The sequence below is a fragment of the Delphinapterus leucas genome, unplaced genomic scaffold (genome assembly GCF_059928025.1).
Source record: "Delphinapterus leucas isolate spDelLeu-1000000601 "Yukka" unplaced genomic scaffold, BTC_Dleu_Yukka2 spDelLeu_asBTCV2_sq64, whole genome shotgun sequence".
Taxonomy (NCBI): domain Eukaryota; kingdom Metazoa; phylum Chordata; class Mammalia; order Artiodactyla; family Monodontidae; genus Delphinapterus; species Delphinapterus leucas.
The window spans coordinates 736380-756156 of NW_028322273.1; the positions used below are offsets into that span (position 1 = coordinate 736380).

General features: G+C 35.6%; 1 protein-coding gene across 1 annotated transcript in view; it reads right to left on the reverse strand.

Moving 5' to 3' along the window:
- LOC149743867 (uncharacterized) overlaps positions 1-19777 on the reverse strand; it is a 103988-nt gene that overhangs the window by 5046 nt on the left and 79165 nt on the right. Inside the window, exon 7 of the mRNA XM_089906098.1 lies at positions 16447-16590. The gene's annotated coding sequence lies outside the window, so the exon portion shown is untranslated. The remainder of the gene's footprint in view (positions 1-16446; positions 16591-19777) is intronic.

Below are 19777 nucleotides of genomic sequence, written 5' to 3' on the forward strand. Positions count from 1 at the left end.
AATGATAGCTTTTTTACTTAGATTAATCTGCTACTATGATACAAAGGGTGTTTTATTAAATATTCATTTTCTTCTATCAGCACTGATACTAGTAATTTAAGTTTGGCTATAGAGTAATCAATTAAAGTAAAGCATGCTGTGTGAACACTAAACCTAACACATTAATTTAGTCTATATTGACTACTCCTGCTGTCTTGCAAATCATTCCTATGGTTACAACACATTTATCAAAGTTTCTAATAGAAAAACATTCCATGATGGCAAGACCTATACTAAATAAATATAAGATTTATGGATAATAAAAATATTTAGATTTAATTTCGTAAATTAAGTGACATTTTCCTAATATCACGGAACACATACAATAAAAATGAGCTAAATACACTGAAATTTTGTTTAAATTATTGTGGAAAAATGACTGTGTAAGATTAATCATAGAAGGTGTACAAATGATTATACAAGAAGAGCATAAAATTTCATTAACTCTGTGATAAATTAAGGATAGTGAACAGGCAAGTGACTTCTTAGAGCTGGCATATAAGTGAAATTGTGTCCAAGTGTCACCTTGGCTGGAGCTTTTTCATATTCCTAGTAAGCAGGTGTCATTATTTCAACAGAATAAAAGGACAAGAAACTTTACAATGTTGTCTGAACTTTGGAATCACTATTGCAAATCCTTAAAATGATAGCATAAACGTGACTTTGATAAATGTACTTGTATTGTAGGGAAGTTAACTTTACCCTAAAGAGGTCTGGCCTTTGCCTTTGCTCTCAGGGAGATATATCCTTTGGAAGGTCATGCCTGACAGGAGCATCTTTGTATAGGGGTCTGACCACACCAGATTAAGGTAGGGGTTGACCAGGATAGAAAGACCAACAATGTGATACAGAGTAGGGCTTTGGGTCATACAATATCACTTGAAATGGAGACTGAGATCAACCAGGGGGCAAGTGGAACCCCAGTAGCGACTGAATACTGAAGCTGAATACTGGGGTGAGATTCCCTGGTTCATAGTGCTGAAACCTTAGGGTACTGTCGCACAAGGATACCAGGAAAGCAACACCTCCTGATTCCACAGAGAGTCAATCAAGTCCAGGAAGCACAGAGAGTCCAATAGGATACTATCAGAGAAACACGCCAAGACACATATTAATCAAACTATCAAAAATTAAATACAAAGAAAATATATTAAAAGCAGGAAGGGAAAAGCAACAAATAAGTACAAGGGAATCCCCAAAAGGTTAACAGCTGATCTTTCAGCAGAAACTCTGCAAGCCAGATGGGAGTGGTATGACATTTAAAGTGATGAAAGGGAAAAACATACAATGAAGATTACTCTACCCAGCAAGGATCTCATTCAGATTTGATAGAGAAATTAAAACCTTTACAGACAACCAAAAGCTAAGAGAATCCAGCAACAACAAACCAGCTTTACAAAAAATGTGAAAGGAACTTCTCTAGGCAAGAAACACAAGAGAAGGAAAATACCTACAATAACAAACCCAAAACAATTAAGAAACTGGTAATAGGAACATACATATCGATAACTACCTTAAATGTAAATGGTTTAGATGCTCCAACCAAAAGACTTAGACTGGCTGAATGTATACAAAAACAGGACCCATATATACGCTGTCTACAAGAGACCCACTTCAGACTGAGGGACACATACAGACTGAAAGTGAGGGGATGGAAAAAGATATTCCATGCAAATGGAAATCAAAAGAAAGCTGGAGTAGCAATTCTCATATCAGACAAAATAGACTTTAAAATAAAGACTATTACAAGAGAGAACGAAGGACACTACAAATGAGCAAGGGATGAATCTAACAGGAAGATATAAAAATTGTAAATATTTATGCACCCAACATAGGAGCACCTCAATACATAAGGCAAATGCAAACAGCCATAAAAGGGAAAATCGACAGTAACACAATAATAGTAGGGCACTTTAACACCCCACAGATGATCCAAAATGAAAATAAATAATGACGGAAACACAAGCCTTAAATGATACAGTAAACAAGATGGACTTAATTCATATTTATAGGACATTCCATCCAGAAACCACAGAATACACTTTCTTCTCAAATGCTCATGGAACATTCTCCAGGATAGATATCTTGGGTCACAAATCAAGCATTTGTAAATTTAAGAAAATTGAAATCATATCAAGTATCTTTTCTAACCACAATGCTGTGAGACTAGATATCAATCACAGGAAAAAAATCTATAAAAAATACAAACACATGGAGGCTAAACAATACACAACTAAATAACCAAGAGATCACTGAAGAAATCAAAAAGGAAATCAAAAAATACCTAGAAACAAATGACAATGAAAACACGATGACCCAAAACCTATGGGATGTAGCAAAAGCAGCTCTAAGAGGGAAGTATATAGCGATACAATCCCACCACAAGAAAGAAGAAACATCTCAAATAAGAAACCTAACCTTACAACTAAAGAAATTAGAGAAAGAACAAAAAATCCCCCAAAGTTAGCAGAAGGAAAGAAATCATAAAGATCAAATCAGAAATAAATGAAAAAAAAATGAAGGAAACAATAGCAAAGATCAATAAAATGAAAACCTTGTTCTTTGTGAAGATAAACAAAATTGATAAACAATAGCCAGACTCATGAAGAAAAAAAGGGAAAAGATTCAAAATATAGAATTAGAAATGAAAAAGGAGAAGTAACAACTGACACTGCAGAAATATAAAGGATCATGAGAGATCACTAGAAGCTACTCTATGCCAATAAAATGGACAACCTGGAAGAAATGGACAAATTCTTAGAAAAGCACAACCTTCCGAGACTGAACCAGGAAGAAATAGAAAATATAAATAGACCAATCACAAATACTGAAATTGAAACTGTGATTAAAAATCTTCCAACAAACAAAAGCCCAAGACCAGATGGCTTCAGAGGCGAATTCTATCAAACATTTAGAGAAGAATTAACACCTGTCTTTCTCAAACTCTTCCAAAATATAGCAGAAGGAGGAACACTCCTAAACTCATTCTATGAGGCCACCATCACCCTGATACCAAAACCAAAGATTTCACAAAAAAAGAAAACTACAGGCCAATACCACTAAGAAATTTAGATGCAAAAATCCTCAACAAAATACTAGCAATCAGAATCCAACAGCATATTAAAAGGATCATAAAGCATGATCGAGTGGGGTGCAAGGATTCTGCAATATACGCAAATCAATCAATGTGATAAATCATATTAACAAAATGAAGGAGAAAAACCGTAGGATCATCTCAATAGATGCAGAAAAGCCTTTGACAAAATTCAACACCCATTTATGATAAAAACCCTGCAGAAAGTAGGCATAGAGGGAACCTACCTCAACATAATAAAGGCCATATATGAAAAACCCACAGCCAACATCGTTCTCAATGGTGAAAAACTGAAATCATTTCCACTAAGATCAGGAACAAGACAAGGTTGCCCACTCTCACCACTATTATTCAACATAGTTTTGGAAGTTTTCACCAGAGCAATGTAAGAAGAAAAAGAAATAAAAGGAATCCAAATTGGAAAAGAAGCAGTAAAACTGTCACTGTTTGCAGATGACATTATGCTATACACAGAGAATCCTAAAGATGCTACCAGAAAACTACTAGAGCTAATCAATGAATTTGGTAAAGTAGCAGGATACAAAATTAGTGCTCAGAAATCTCTTGCATTCCTATACACTAATGATATAAAATCTGAAAGTGAAATGAAGGAAACACTCCCATTTACCATTGCAACAAAAAGAATAAAATACCTAGGAAAAAACCTACCTAAGGAAACAAAAGAGCTGTATGCAGAAAACTATAAGACACTGATGAAAGAAATTAAAGATGATACAAACTGTTGGAGAGATAAACCATGTTCTTAGATTGGAAGAATCAACATTGCGAAAATGACTCTACTACCCAAAGCAATCTACAGATTCAATGCAATCCCTATCAAACTACCAATGGTGTTTTTCACAGAACTAGAACAAAAAATTTCACAATTTATATGGAAACACAAAAGACCCCAAAGAGCCAAAACAACCTTGAGAAAGAAAAATGGAGCTGGAGGAATCAGGCTCCCTTCTTCAGACTGCACTCAAAGTTACAGTAGTCAAGACAGTATGGTACTGGCACAAAAACAGAAATCAAGATCAATGGAACAGGATAGAAAGCCCAGAGGTGACCCACGCACATATGGTCACCTTATTTCTGATAAAGGAGGCAAGGATATACAACGGAGAAAAGACAGCCTCTTCAATAAGTAGTGCTGGGAAAACTGGACAGCTACATGTAAAAGAATGAAATTAGAAAACTACCTTAAACCATACACAAAAATAAACTCAAAATGGATTAAAGGCCTAAATGTAAGGCCAGACACTATAAAACCCTTAGAGGTAAACATAGGGAGAACAGTCTATGACATAAATCACAGCAAGATCCTTTTAGACCCACCTCCTAGAGTAATGGAAATAAAAAGAAAAATAAACAAATGGGACCTAATGAAACTTAAAATATTTTGCACAGCAAAAGAAACCATAAAGAAGATGAAAAGACAACCCTGAGAATGGGAGAAAATATGTGCAATTGAAGCAACTGACAAAGGAGTAATCTCCAAAATTTACAAGCAGCTCATGCAGCTCAATACCAATTAAACAAACAACCCAACCCCAAAATGGGAAGAAGACCTAAAGAGACATTTCTCCAAAGAAAATATACAGATTTCCAATAAACATATGAAAGGATGCTCAACATCACTAATCATTAGAGAAATGCAAATCAAAACTACAATGAGGTATCACTTCACACTGGTCAGAATGGCCATCATCAAAAAATCTACAAACAATAAATGCTGGAGAGGGTGTGGAGAAAAGGGAACCCTCTTGCACTGTTGGTGGGAATGTACATTGATACAGCCACTATGGGGAACAATATGGAGCTTCCTTAAAAAAGTAAAAATGGAACTACCATACGACCCAGCAATCCCACTACTGGGCATATACCCTGAGAAAACCATAATTCAGAAAGAGTCATGTACCACAATGTTCATTGCATCTCTATTTACAATAGCCAGGACATGGAAGCAACCTAAGTGTCCATCGACAGATGAATGGATAAAGATGTGGCACATATATACAATGGAATATTATTCAGCCATAAAAAGAAACAAAATTGAGTTGTTTGTAGTGAGGTGGATGGACCTAGAGACTGTCATACAGAGTAAAGTAAGTCAGAAGGAGAAAAACAAATACCATATGCTAACACATTTAGATGGAATCTAAAAAAATATATGGTTCTGAAGAACTCAGGGGCAGGACAGGAATAAAGACACAAACGTAGATAATGGACTTGAGGACATGGGGAGGGGGAAAGGGTAAGCTGGGACGAAGTGAGAGTGGCATGGACATATATACACCACCAAATATAAAATAGATAGCTAGTGGGGAAAGCAGCTGCATAGCACAGGGACATCAGCTCGGTGCTTTGTGTCCACCTAGAGGGCTGGGATAGGGAGGGTGGGAAGGAGACTCAAGGAGGAGGAGATATGGGGATAAATGTATATGTATAGCTGATTCACTTTGTTATAAAGGAGAAACTAACACACCTTTGTAAGCAATTATACTCCAATAAAGATGTTCAAAAGAAAAAAACAAACAAAAAAAGAAACATCCTCACAGATACACCCAGAGTAATGTTTGACCAAATATCTGGCCACCCTGTGGCCCAGTCAAGTTGAGGCATAAAATAAACCATCACACCTTCCATAAAACTCATTTCTTTGAAAAACAATTAGCAGAACAGGAATGTTTTTGAAACCCATATACACTGGCAGAAATATATAATAATAATTTATTCTAGTGACAAGACCAGTGATATTCTCAGGATGGAAGCTATTCAAAATAGTTAACTTGTTACCAGGTAGATAGTAAGTCTCAAGAAATTATGTAATTTTGGAGCTTGGTTTTGGTCTCTTTTTCTTACAGGTTGGACATTTGGCAGTAGCAGTAGCTAGATTAGCCTTAGTTAGTTAGTGAGAATCCACGCTGTTGGCCTCTCTCTCTGCCATCATGACCACTCCATCCTCTAAACAGTGTCTCATGAAGGCCTTCATAGTACTAACTATTTGAAGAGATTAACATGCTATCCTGAAAGCAATGGATTCATGTGCTGCGCTCTGCAATGTTTAGATAGTCCGAGATCCCTTTGGACTACATTATAGCAGAGGAAAAGGAATTACAGCTCAACAGCAAAATTTGCAAGTGTTTATTACACATTTGAAGTGAGCAAAAACTCTCCCTGATCCTCTTTTCTTACTGAAATAGAAAAGAATGCATATGCCAAAACAATGTCCATATACCAGAACCTGAGGCTCTATCTGTTCTAACAAAGTTACCACATCCATCGTGGCAACTTCAATCAGGGCAACTACTGGGTTGAGCTTGCAGCGGTCTACAGTCACCTTCCAGGATCCATCTGGTTTTTGCAAGATCATTGCTAGGTAACTTAACTGGGGATGTGATAAGGACCACCATCCTTGGCATCTCTTAGAAACTCATAGCTGATATAAATCTCCTAAACTCTATATAATACATATATGATACAATTTTTATTTCTATATTTTTACTTACTTTCTCATGACAGGAACAGTTTCAGAGGCTTCCATGTGGCTTTCCCTATTTTGGTAGTTATCTACAACCAAGGACCCAATCTGGAAGTTGTACTAACTTCCAAGTATGTTAATACCAATTAAACATTCAGGGCCCAGGGAAATGACCATCAGGTGGTCTATGTAAGTGATTTACTACCTGTCTCCCATATGCCCCCATACATATAGGAAGGCCACAATAATGTTTCAAAGTATTCGTACTTCAATATCACAGAAACCCTATAACCTATACCAACAGTGCTAAAAATGAGTAATCCCCATCTCCCAATTTATAGTCAAATGAGTAAATGGCCATAATTTTCTTGAGGAAAAATGCAGCAAATCATTGCTTTGTATACATGCTATGGTATTGCAATTGTTCCACTTGGAACCACTGTTTAGTGGGCTCTGATTCTGAACAATGGTCCCCAGTCTGAAACCTATGCAAGGAATCATGACATATTTATTAGGGTGGCTATCCTCAGACGCCCAATCACCAAACCTTGATTTCTTCTGCTGGTTCAAGCTGAGTAGTGACTTTGTCAGCCACCAATCTATTTTGCCCCTAGGGAGGTCATATTCTATTAACCATCCTTGTAAGTCCCTGTGTATCTGGTTCCCAGGGCTATTACTCCAACTTTGCTAGTGATCACAACATATGTGGTTAAGTACCACCTGGTTACTGACAGTTAACTGCTGCCACCTAGACTCTACTATTTTAAAGTCCATTCATGGACATTGTTTTCAGCTAGATAAATTCTGTAACAGTATTTTCTATCTCCAGCCCTAAAATGAAGAGTAGAGACATTACTGAATTTTTTTTTTTTTTTTTTCCTGTACACGGGCCTCTCACTGTTGTGGCCTCTCCCGTTGTGGAGCACAGGCTCCGGACACAGGCCCAGCTGCTCCGCGGCATGTGGGATCCTCCCAGACCGGGGCACGAACCCGCGTCCCTTGCATCGGCAGGCGGACTCTCAACTACCGCGCCACCAGGGAAGCCCCTGAACTTTTTAATGATGCTGCTTCCTGTCTCACCAGGCCATTCATATGGTCTTGATAAATTTTGTGTCCTTGGGCCTTCCCAAGGAACATAACCATCATGCTTATCTTCTGACTGTACATATTACATCCATTCTAGCATGTCTACTTCTCTGAACTTTTTAATTTCTTTATCCATCATCTGACATTGCAGTTCATGCATTTCAATTTTGCTCAGCTTGGCCACTGTGTGTACCATGCCATGTACTGGGAGCCACCTTATTAGTTTGTACAATCTCCTGAGGTTCTTTCCCGGACACTAAATCCTTTATCTCCAAAGAATATTCTCAGGTAAATAAATTCTTCCCTTTCCAATTCTATGTTCCAGTCCCTCTGATAAAGAATCTTCTAACACAGTGCCACTCATCCATCCCAGATGGCTACTGATACATGTCAGATAGATTTACAGCATCTTTAAATTACACTACTTTGTTTATGAAGCCAAGTGCATCCTCAGTTGCTTGATATTGTGACTTAAAACCTAGGTATAAGCCAAGTGGCCAGGAGGGAAAGTGAGGGCAGATCTTGAGTGGTATATCTGCTGCCTTTCAGGATTATTGAGATGACTGCTCTTAGCAAAAAGGAATGGAACACTTCTGCAGGCTTAGAAGGTTCAGAAGTGTCAGAGGAATCAAAATCTTCAGGAGCAATCATCCGCATGTCTAGATTCTGTGTGTTAAAGCTTCAGATTTTCCCAATGGGGGCAATGCCCTTGGTATAACAAATCTGCCAAGTTTAACCTCCTTTGAAGTTAGTCGCACAGACTAATAAATCTCAGGCCTCATGTTTGGCTTTCTCTGCACTCCTGTTGCAAAACGAGGGCTTCTTGGCCTCTACCAAGGAGTCCCTTTGGCTTTCACATCTCATTTTTCATTCATTCTTATTTTCTTTATCATTCTATTATCATTCTGTAGAGAAATTATAGCCCATAAGAGTGTGACAGAGAGGGCACTGGAATTATAGAAATTGAGGAAGGTATTAATGGTCTCCTTGCTCCTGGACGAATTCATGTCCATGTTCATAAGAGTGCACTCTCACTTGTGAATCCCATCATATCACTTCCTTTCCCAAAGCTCTTCAGGATAAACCATATATATATATAACAAGACTGTATTATCTATTCCCCACCAAAATAGTAAACTCATTTCCTGTTGCTCCCTTTTGTGGCATTTTAAATTCTCAAAAAATATGGAAATATAGAGAAGATCAATAATTATCAACATACGTCCAATCGTGTTTTGGCTCTGCCCAAAACACGATTACTTTAAGGTTACTTTAGGATTACTTCAGAGTTACTTTAACCCCTGAATAGTATAGATGAAAATCCTAAACATAGGATTTTTCATCGGGGAAAAAATAGCATAAGGGCTAAAAAAATACAAAATAAGACAAAAGCTTTTCCAGCTATCCACCCACAAATTTAACAATAAACCCTTTATATTAAAATATCTAGTCAGTGTATATATCTGCATGATGTACCGTAATTTATTTCCAAAGTTGTTTTATTGAAATCAGAATCCCAACAGGGCTCAGAATATTGATAGCTTGGTTGATTATTCTCTTGTCTTTAAATCTATACGTTGTCCCTCTCTCTTTTTTCCATGAAGTTTATTCTTCCTTGTGGGTGGTCATTTGCCTTGTAGAGTTAACAAAATTTTGCATTTTTCTGTGTGTATTCCTGTTTTATTTTTAACATACTTCTCCGATTTTCATGTTTTTCTTTTTTAACAAATTAGTGATTGGGAACTACAGTTTTGATTCAGATTTGATTGGTAAGAGCTCTTCATAGTTGATGTGCTACACTTATTTCTTCACATTAGGGAGCACATAATATCTGGTTGTCTCAAGTTTTATGTTCTTAAAATTAATCACTAGGTTCATTCACTTAAAATCCCCCTCGATATGTTATGATTCTTAAACACTAATACATTTAGATGTACTGTTTTCTCTATGGTTTTGAGTGCCCACAGCATACTTTACTTATATAGCATTATAATAATTATTTTAAAGAAATAAAGCAATTAACAAGGATTAATGTGCAAGAATGCTTATTATAGAATGTTTGGGGATAGAAGAAATTAGAAACACATTTAATATCAAGTAATAAAGACACAGATAAATTATGTGGTACTTGCATAAGATGGAATGTTTTGTAGGTATTAACATGCTTTCAAAAAATATTTAATAACATGGAAAATGTTCTTAATGTAATGCTACATCAAAAAGTGCTGAAGCCACAGGTTGTTCCTTAAAAAAATACAAAAGCTTATCAAATGTAATTTCAAGAGCAAAGAAATAATATGTAATTTTAACTTCCTAGTGTTTCTGAGCGTCTGTAAATATACTAAATTTTAATTTAGGATAATGGATAATAAGAACCAATATTACTAAATATCAACAAACTGATTTGTAATTATATATGGCTGAATAAAGTTGTTTCTTTTGCCCTTTTCTCAGTAATTTGGTGCCAACAACAAAAGTAAAAATTAATGAAAAATATTTTAAGTGCATCTTCAGTAAGAATAAAAAATATTTTTTTACCTCTCAAAAGAAGATTTTGTTAGCATAAGGAAACATGACCAAACTGAGGAAGAACTGTGAGATCCTAAGATTAACAATACAGACCTCAATAACACAAAACAAAGTTCTAAAATTAGGTGACTATCCTTGTGTTTCCTGAATTAAAGTTTGGGAAAAGGAGCAGGTTTCTTCAGGAGAATTAATGAGTGCTAAGAAAACACATCGAAACCAAATTGTATGGATAAGGTTTTCTCGTATAGAATTGCTGGCATAGCAACCAAGTGAGGACAACTTGAAATCCCCATAAGAATGACAAATAAATTATGAAGAATCCAGAATATGTGCTATGAAGGTATTTTGAAAAAGTTATAAATCTATAAACAGACATGAAATAGTCTCTAAATCTTACCATCAAATAGAAAGCAAAATCCAAAACAATACAGAATATTAGTCCAACGTTTATATTTCCATCAATTTGAATAGTTTACATTTAACAAATTTCATGAATTAAACATAGACAAAACATTCATATTATTTTTATTTAAAATTTTGTTTTGTTGAACACTGGTTAGTTTGAGCATTTCATTGTATTTATCACATTTTTTACATTTGCTTTCCTGAATTTCTTCTTCCTGGCATTTATTCAATATAATATTTACCTTTATTTTTTAATGAAATCTCTTCCCCCATATTGATTATTTTGCATTGCAGAAGTTATTTCTCTATTTTGAGATTTGTTTAAACTTTTTGAAGCTTTTGGTGTTTAACCAAATCATTATATGTCTGCTTTTATTGTGTAGCTCAGAGTTTGTTATCTCCTGTATTATTCCAGTAATTTTATGCTCTACATATTTAAGTCCTTATTCCATCTGAATTTTATTTTGATTTGTATTTTAAAATCTATATAAGGAGACCAACCATCTGCTAACTAAAATGTACGTATGTATTTTGCATTATCATATCATGATATCTGTGCCCTATAGAAATCTCTGAATAAAGCATACTACTGTAGTTGAGGGGATGGGCGGGGGGACAGCGTGTCCTTAAAGAGAATAACTTACCATCAAGAGAAGAGTAGGTCCTTCGAGAGAAAACAGAAACCTAACAGAAAATGTTAACTTGCTGGACAAGAGAAAACACATTTCAAGTTTCTCCTTAACCACTATTCTACAGAATGCCAAGCACTTGAGAGTATTCACTTTTGACAGTAGGGGATAGAGTGTATTAAATAATTTTGATACTCACTAGCTGATCCCATGAAGATGGGCTGCTGCTTCGGTTGCTTTGGAAAACCATAAATATCTATTTAAAACTCAGTTTGTGAACATCTGTGGTTATGTTAATCAAATATTTTATCAACGTTTCTTCATGCATTCTCAGTTCCATGAGGTGAAAACGTGCTTCATTTTTCCCCCTCAGTCCACCATTCACCAGAGGAAAGTTCTCCTTCGTTTGCAGCATTATGTTTTTATCAGATCAAATGTTGGGCAATTATCAGCTTCATCTTGACTTGTGTCTTCAGAAATGTTGAAAGGACTCTGAAACTAGTAACTGATAAATAACTATGTCACTTTCTGGATTAAAAAAAATCTTGTAATTTGTAAAAGTGACTGTTTCATGAAGTTACAATTTTCTGTAGATTGGATTTTATTTTCCACCTTCTTTCACTTAACTCTTTTCTCATCACACCTAGTTTCTATTATTTTCTTCTGAATTCTGAGAAAAACTGAGTATGTATGTATGCCGAGTATGTATTTCATTGCATTGATTTTCTAAGGAATATAACTTGCTGCTTACTGCTATCACAATGATTTTAAATTTGATAATTCTGTTTTTAATCAGGAATAATAATTTCTTTATAATCTCTAGAATAATAAAGAGGCAATGATAGCTTTGAATCAGGTCGAAAATGGAGTGGTGGCTAGACTCTGGGCTTCTGGGGTTCTAGGTATGTCCCAACCACATCTGGGGCTTCCCATGTCTAGAGGTGCCTCAAGCAAGGAGGGCTTAGCTCACACTTGGAAGGCCCCTATTTACTTTGTCATGTTCCCCAGGGTGGGAGTCAGCTTGCTGAACGCCTTCCTGTTTGCACCAGAGAAAACATAAGAACCCAAGTTTTTGTCTATCCCCATCTCTGCATCAGGTTCAAGCCCTTTTCCTAGAGATACGGTAACCATTCTTTATTCCATAACCCTCATTTGAAGCCACTTCTGACCTGCAATGAAGATGAATAAAGAAAACCTGGACCATTGTTCTACATCATGGACCACAGCTCAGATTTGGACTATTCTTGCACATGGACCAGTAAAATGTATAGGACCTTAAGCCCATGTTCTTTATTTGCATCAAATGATGACCAGTAGACTGATTTTCCATCACTTTTCTTGTAGCAGGAGATGAATTAAATAAATAACTTAGGTAAAAAAAGAAAAGGAGAGAAAAAAAGGTAAAGTTAAGAGGAAGACCATGTATCACTCCCCCTTTTCTTGTTGCCCTAGATTCCATCCTTCCGAGCAAGGAATCATAACATTTATATACACACACACACACACACACACACACACACACACATATATAACATACACAGGCACATACATATACACGTTATTTATGTTTTGTGCAAATAAACATTCTGCACACTATATAAAAGACAAAAACTGATCAGTTACAATTAAAGTTCCCACTACTCAGCACTGTGCAAAGAGAAAATTGGAAAAATCAGTTCGAGATTAGTTCTCACTTTGATGCAATGGTCTCAGCAGAGGTGGATCTAGGGGAAGTATAAGGTGGCAGGTCTTCTATGATGAATGGCTTATTAGAGGAGAGTATGAATTGGTAATAAAAAACATGGGATTTCAGTTCACAATACTGATATAATTTGTGAGGTGAAAATAGCTAAGAATTTTTCAAAAATAATGACAGACACCAAACCATAGATCAAGGACTCAGAGGAGTCCAAGTGGGATAAATAATAAAAAAAACTTTCACCTGGCATGTTGTGTTCAAACTACAGAAAATCAAAGAAAAAATCTTGAAACACACACACAGAAAAACACCACCTTACCTATGAAGAAAGAAGTATAAGATTTATAGCAGACTTCTTGTCATCAACAATGCAAGCAAAAAGAGAGTGGAGAGAAATATTTAAAATGTTGAAATAAAGGAATCACCAAGCTAGAATTCTGTATTAAGGAAAATTGTTCCTCAAAAAGGAAGGAGAAATTAAAGACTTTCTCAAATGAACAAAAATGAGGAATTTTTCACCAGTAGATCTGCCTTTCAAAAAATGTTTAAAGAGGTTTAATTTTTTTAAACTTTAGAGAAAGAAAATGATGCAGGTTAGAAACTGAGATCTACATAAAGGAATGAAGGGCATTAGAGAGGGAACACATAAAGGTAAAATAAACCCTTTTATTTTTCTTTTTCTTACTTGATTTAATATATAAGTGTTCAAACTAACAACAGCAACAATATATTGGATGAGTATAGCTTATTGATAAGTGAAATGAGTGACATCAATGTTAGAAGGGATGAATATGAAATATTTTAAGGTACCTACACACTCATAAAATAATATAGACCTATTTAGAAGTGGACTTGTAAATACACGTTGTAAATACATGTTGCCATCCTGAGGGCAACCACTAAAATCATTTTTTAAAAAGAAGTATAACTGATTTGTTAAGAAATGAGAGAAAACAGAATCATATAAAATGCCTAATTAAACCAGATAAGGCAGAAAAGGGGTAGAATAATAAAAAATAAGAAGTGCAATGAATAGAGAACAGTACAGAAAGGGGAGAGATTAATCCAACTATACACATAATCACTTTAAATGTGAATGGATTAAATGCAACTATAAAAATTAAAAACAGAAAATGACAGAGGGGATTAAAAAAACAACTGACTATATGTTGTCTGCAAGAAACCCACTTTAAAAAGAAAGACATAGATTATAAGTAAAGTGATGAAGAAAACTATACCACACTAACACTAATGAAGGGAAAGCTGAAGTAGCTATATTAATGTCAGGCAAAGCAGACTTCAAACAAGGAAAATTATCAGGGATAGAGAGAGGCATTACATAACGATAAGGGGGTCAATTTTCTAAGAAGACTTAATCCTTAATGTGTACGTGCATAACAGCAAAGTACCAAAATAAGTGAGGAAAAAACAGACAGAATGGCAAGATGCAATAAACAGCTCTATTATTATAGTTGGAGACCTCAACAGACCTCTATCAGTAATTGACAGATTCTGCTTACAGAAAATCAGTGAGCATACAGTTGAACTGAACCACCACCATTATCAACTGTATCTAATTGACATTTATAAAATACTTATCCAACAGCAGAAGATTACAGTCATCCCTTGGTATCTGAGGGGGATTGGTCCCAGGAGCCCCTGCATATACCAAAATCTGCTGATGCTCAAGTCCCTCATATAAAATGTAGTAGTAAAATGAATGGAAATTTCAATCCAAGTTGATTGAATCCACAGATGCGAAACCCAAGAATTTGAAGGGCTAATTAAAATCACAATAAATACATTAAACGTAAGATTTAATTTCGCTAAATAGACAATTATTATTATTTATTTATCACATACCCAATTTAACAGGACATAGGAAGTCTGCAGTATAAGTGACAGAAAGAATCTAAGGGGAGAATACTGATCAAAAAGAAATGGATTTAGTTATAATAATATCAGAAAAAAGTCAAAAATACTATCAGGGATTAAAAGATATTTACTATGATAAAATGTATGAATCATTAAGACCTAGTAACTCCAGCTTCTCAAGCTTCTATAAATATAGCAACTCAGTCTTCACAAGGGAAAATTGAAAATCCACAAACTGGGAAATGTTCTCACACTTCTTTCACTTAATGCTATGTCAAAAAATATTTATAGATATAGATAGGTAGATGACAGATAGATGAATGAATGGATGTGTGTGTGTGTGTGTGTGTGCACGTGCACATGCATATGTGTATCTTATAAGAGTCTTGAATCAGCAACTGAATTATTGAATCTGACACTGACCTGGGGTAACATTCAGACACTTCAAAAACATCTAGATAAGTGGTCTGAGGTATCAATAACATCTATTAAACAGAAATGATACCCTCTCAAGTTGTTAGCATGAGAGATATGGAGGTCAGGTGATAAACTGAGTTCTGACCCAAGCCCAACTCACAGGGCGCTCACTGGTTCATAATGAAATTTGTGGATATTTATCCCGTTCCTGATATATAAGTGGAAAAAACACAGTTAGTGATAGAACACCCCTTGTCTTGCTTTTCAAATTTGTGTAGGAAAGCCAAATGAAACTGAACTGAACTTGTCTCCCATTCCAACAAGCTTGAAATCAACAGCAATACTGCATTTCTGGAATTATTGAAGAGATGTATATTACTGTCAAAGATATGGAAAATGTAGTAGCTGTGATTCCTAGATATCCCCATTTAATTTGCTTACATGGCTTTAGCACAACAGTGATGGATCATGGCATATAAACATGGACTCCTGTATATTTAACAGGTGATAGCCTGATTTTGAATTGAAACTGCTATGTCTACATATGATACCCTGACTAAAAAAGCTTATCATAGACATTACCATTGGAGATTTAGGTGTGCATCTATTGGTTTGGAAAATAATAAATTTTCAATCTCCATTAAGTGTGTGTGTGTCTATGTGTGTGTGTTTATATGGTAAGGACCAAGGACGATAGTTCCACCTTCACGGTTTTATATAAGTATTATATCAACTCTCTTGCTTTCTACATAATACTGTATATAGGGCATTTATGATCTCAATAATCCATAGAAGATACCAGTAATTTGCTATATTGATTACATCAGAGTGCTCATTTAACCCCTTTGGGCCCCCACGGGAGTGGAGGAAGGCTGGACAGAGAGGGAGAAGGGGCCATTGAAGGTACAGTATTTACTATGGGATTTAACTCCTCAAAGGCCTCCCAGTAGCTTCAGATCTGCTCAAGAATCCTTCATGTCCTGCTGGTTTGCAGCGAGTGGCTCACAGCTTCAAGGCCTCCTCTGCCAGATGGAGAACCATTTCAAACATCCTGCCTATATTTTGTACTGTAGCAATGCAGACAGGAGACCTGACCCCATTTTCAGGTTCTAAAGAGAAATTCTAAGTACCTGAAAGACTGAGGAACATGGTGGCTTTTATTTAAGATATGGAGATAGAGAGCACATACCTGGACTTGGACCTGCAGCAGCACCTAATTGCACCCAGAGTTCCCTTTATTTTCTCTCACATCTCTGTTTCTCCTTTTCTCTCTGCTGGATTAGCCACGGGGACTCCAAGTTCTTCATTGTGTGGTCCTGGTACCAAGATTCTCCTGGGAATTATAACGCTATTCACCTTCTACATCGAGCACTTCTTATTTTTTCCCCAGCAACATAAGTCATCCTTAAGAGGGGTCAGGATGCTAGCTCTTAAATATATTTTAGTCATCCCTTTGTACATTAAATTCTCTTTCTTGGAGACTGCTCCTGACATGGTGTTCACCGTGCTCTCAGCTGGACTCCTGAAGTTCTGCCCTGCCTTCCCCACCAGGTACAGTTCAGGAACTGCCTAGCTCAGGGTGATAGGTTATCTTCTAGTTGCTTTATTCCTTTCCGTTTTACATTTAGAGAGTATAATTGGAATACATAAACTTCTCTGTGACCACAGCCTTATTTGCAACCCACAGGTTTTGTTATGGCATATTTTCATTATCATTCAATTAATAAAATTCTAATTCCCATTGCGACTTTATCTTTGACCTACATAATGATCAGAAGTATGTTTTTAATATCCAACTATTTGGTAAAATATTGGTTATATAGGTTTAAATTTCTTGCTTATTCAGAGCCTTGTTTTATAACCAGAATACAGTCAATTTTATAAATGTGCCATGTGCACCTAAAAATTTCTGCATAATATATATATTCCATCATTGTTGGTGCAGTGTTTTATGTAAATTTAGGCCAAAGTTTTTAATGATGGTATTCAGATCTTCTATAATCTGCTGATTTGTTGTTGTGGTTCTATGTTACTGATCTAGGTAATTTAGATTTTTCTATTTCTACCTAGATTTTTGGAATTTCCCTTCATATATTGCATTGAAGTTTAGACTTATAATATATTCCTTGTAAAGTAACAGTGGGTTTTATTATCCTGCCTTATCGCCAGTGATACTTTTTGCTTTCAAATCTATGTTAACATTAACAAATCTTCTTCAATTTTACTTATTGTTGTTATGACATAATTTTTGAATCCTTTCATTTTCAATCTGACTCTTGTCTCTTGTAGGTGGCATAGAATTAGGTTTTTGGTTTGTTTCAATAATCCTTGTCCTTTAATTTCAGTATTTACAGTTAATGTATTTTCTTACAGACCGTTTACTCCTTGTTTACTATTTGTCCCACCTTGTTATGTTCCTTTTGCTCTTCTTTCTTCCTCTGAGATTTCTTCAAATTCCATTTTCCCTTGTATTAGCTTCTTATTTTTACATAAGTAGCAGTTACACATGTACCATGACTTATTAGCTCTTTTACTGCTTCTCAAGCAATGCTGAGATCTTAAATTTCTTTTACTACTTTTTCCTCTTCCTTTTGTTTTAATGCATTCTAATTTTTGATATATTTTATTATTACTCTTTTTTGCTGTTAGATTTTATTTAGGTTTATCCACTTATTTATCCTTTCTGTTATACATAATTCTTTATAAAGTCCTTATTTTCATCTGTGATAATCTTCCTTCTGCCTGCAGGTCTCCCTTTAGAATTTAATTCAGTCAGTTCTGATGAGATCTTTCCCAATACTTTATACTTTATTATGGCTTGTTATTTTAAATTATTTATATTAGTTGTTTTGCTTTATCATTGTTTAATATAAAGGCTATACAATTTTTACCAAGCTCCATTTAGATCCCCTCTAGTTTATTCTAGTATAGCATACAAGTATCATTTAATAAGTGTGCCATGAAGTGAAAACAGTAAGCAGTAGTACCTAACTATATAAGCAGCATATTAATATTCACAACTAGACAATGTGTTCTAGAGTCGAAGGGGGCAGAACCCAGAAGATACCCTTAGCCTACTGATTAGGTAAATATTCAATTTAAGATGATATATTCCCTAGACCACACAAAAAATAGATACCAGTGTAATAATAAGATTTGAGGTCTGTAATTTTATCTAGCAATGTAGCCCTTAAGGCAGCAATCGCTGGTGTTTCATGAATTAATTGCCTACCGTGGAGCTTTTCAACATAGAATACAAATTAATCCCACACACCTTACTATTATAAAATTTACTTACATTTTTCATGACACATGCAGAATCTAAAGATTTATAAATATGGAGTAGATAATGCTTTCCATTTAAATTTGGCATCAAGCTATCGCTCTGAGCCCAAAATAACAATGCAGACAACGCTGGTTTAAAAAAAATCCCAGATTTACTTAATTTTGGCTGTTTGTTCCTTTGCCTAAGTGTTTGGTTTTTTCTTTGTTTTTAATCTTACTCTATAAAGCCAAGCCAAAGTTCTTTATTCGAAGAATCAGATTTTTTGACTGATGGTGAAGCAGATGGATCACAAAATTAGGAGGTGGGACAACTGGATATTTCTGATTACAACTCTTTTACAGATTTGTTTGCTTGAGTATGGTTTTTTGCTTCTTATTTGAGCTAGAGTTTCCTCATCACTAGAATGAAGGTTTTCATTAAATATTTCTGAGTGTTCTTTTGAGCATCATGTGAATTTGTGATCCTGTCTAACTTGTTGCAGAAAAAATTTAAATGTATATAATCTTAGAAGTATTTATACTAGTTATGAATTCAAACAAAGTAGGGATTTTAAACGCTGAATTATCCTGATTTTATGCCATGCTGCCACTAATAAACCAACAGCAAGTTCCTTGATAGTGATTCTCTATTATGGGATATTGATATATTTTGGGATTTGGAGGTTGGATTGACCTCCCCCTGTTTACAAGACACAACTTTCTGATTTGCCACCTGCTATGTCTCCTATTCATCTTTTTGTAAGACTTTGTAAACATTAAGCAAAACCCTCATGGTACAGAATTTCCCACAAGTGGCCCACATTTGAACAGTAGGATTCAACTGAGGCTTGAAGATGGGCCACACACAACACACCCTGCTGACATGTTCCTCTACCCACGTCCCTCCTTTTCTCACTGCCTGGTAATTGAAGTGTATTTTTGTCAGTGGTGTCAAAGCCTGTCTCCTAGGCTGTCTTATTATTTTTAAATCCCCGACAAGTCCACCACAGTGATCCAGCTCCTTGCACTTTATAGGTGCTCAAGATGTACTGGCCAAGCCAACACGTCTCTCTCAGTTTCTCTAGACTTGCAGGTCCTTAACTGCAGACCCTAGGGTGACTGGGAGACACAGCAGCTGGCCTGGAAGAAACTGTGCATAAACCACAGATTTTTACTTTTGCAGCTTTGTGCATTAATTCTGGATAAGCACATGATAGAATGTCATATGTCTGAATTTTTTCAGGTGTAGTGATGGT